The following is a 1,478-nucleotide window of genomic DNA, read 5'->3' as shown; positions in this document are numbered from 1 at the left end:
AAAAAAAAAAAAAAAAAAAAAAAAAGCAAATGAAAGGTTCTATACTTAAAGCATAGAAAGTTCTTTGTCCTCATAGCTTATTTCTCCACATAGCAAGTTTGTAGATAAAATTACAAAAATTAGGCCCACAGTGAATCTTTGTGATATTTTTCAGATTTTTGTTTTGCTTTATGCAGTACCAGGGATCAAACTTGGGACCTTGTACTTGCCAGGCAGGTGCTTATGCTGTTGATTATTCTCCCTGGCCCCAGATTTCTTATCCATTTTAGTAGACTACATTTTAGGTATTGTAATCTTTTTGCCCATATGACTATCAGCATAGAAAATTTAGAAGACTGATGTTGACCTAAGACACAGAACAGTATTCATTATAATGAAAAATTTTTTGACTGGAATATAAAAATGTGGGATAAAATATTTGGTGGTTGAGCCATGCGGGGTGGCACATATACATAATCCTATCACTCAGGAGGCTGGACTACATGGTGAGACTCTGTCTTGGGGAAAAAAAAATTAAATAACCCCAAGATTAAGGGAACTTGATCTGTTCATTCAACTAGGGGCTCATGTTAGGCAATCAGTAAAAATGTGAATTGGATTGTGACAAACCAATTACCTGAAGAATACTTTATCTTATTTACTACTTCAATGACATTTTGATTCTTTCCAACATAATTATGCACGTTCACTTCAGACAAGAACAACATCTTATGCTTTCCTTTCACCAGGTTTATTTTCTAATTAATAACCAGCATCATATTGCATTTCTTTCTTTCCCCTGTGCCAGGGATCATACCCAGAGTGTCATGTGTGCCAGGCAAATGCTCTTCTACTGAACTAAACCCCAGGGCTGGGGAGATGGCTCACTGGAATAAACACTTCCCGGGCAAGTGCAAGGGCCTGAGTTCAATCCCCGGTTCTGCAAAAATAAATAAATAAATAAAAAAAAATTGAACTGAACCCCAGCCCAAAGTTATCAATTTTTTTTGTTCTTTGTGACACCATCTTGCTTTGTAATTCAGGCTGACCTTGAGCTATGGTAATCCTCCTGTCTTAGTCTCTTACTGCTGGGATTACAGGTGCACATACACCACCATGCCTGGCTCCAATGTCACCAATTTTGAGACAGAATAGACTAACGTATAACTCTTATTCTAAAAAATTTAAAATCATCATCAGAATTTCTATTGATTTCATTTAATTCACATCCATTTAGTTGGTATTTGATGTGATTAGTGCTATTATTATAAATTCTTAAAGCAAGCCAGTTGACTACAAAGCAAAATTATACAAAGGGATCTTAAATTTTATTCACGGGGCTGGCAAGATGGCTCAGTGGTCTAAAGCACCTACTTGGAACAAGCTTGGCAAAGCACAGAGACCGCGGTTCAATCCCCCAGCACCACATGCCAGCCAGCCCTGCCCCCTGGTGGGCTGAGCTGGCCACACACACACACACACACACACACACACATAAA

The sequence above is a fragment of the Octodon degus genome, unplaced genomic scaffold (genome assembly GCF_000260255.1).
Source record: "Octodon degus isolate 3935 unplaced genomic scaffold, OctDeg1.0 scaffold00001, whole genome shotgun sequence".
NCBI classification, from domain to species: domain Eukaryota; kingdom Metazoa; phylum Chordata; class Mammalia; order Rodentia; family Octodontidae; genus Octodon; species Octodon degus.
The sequence above is the reverse complement of the archived record's forward strand: the minus strand, read 5'-3'. Positions refer to the sequence as shown.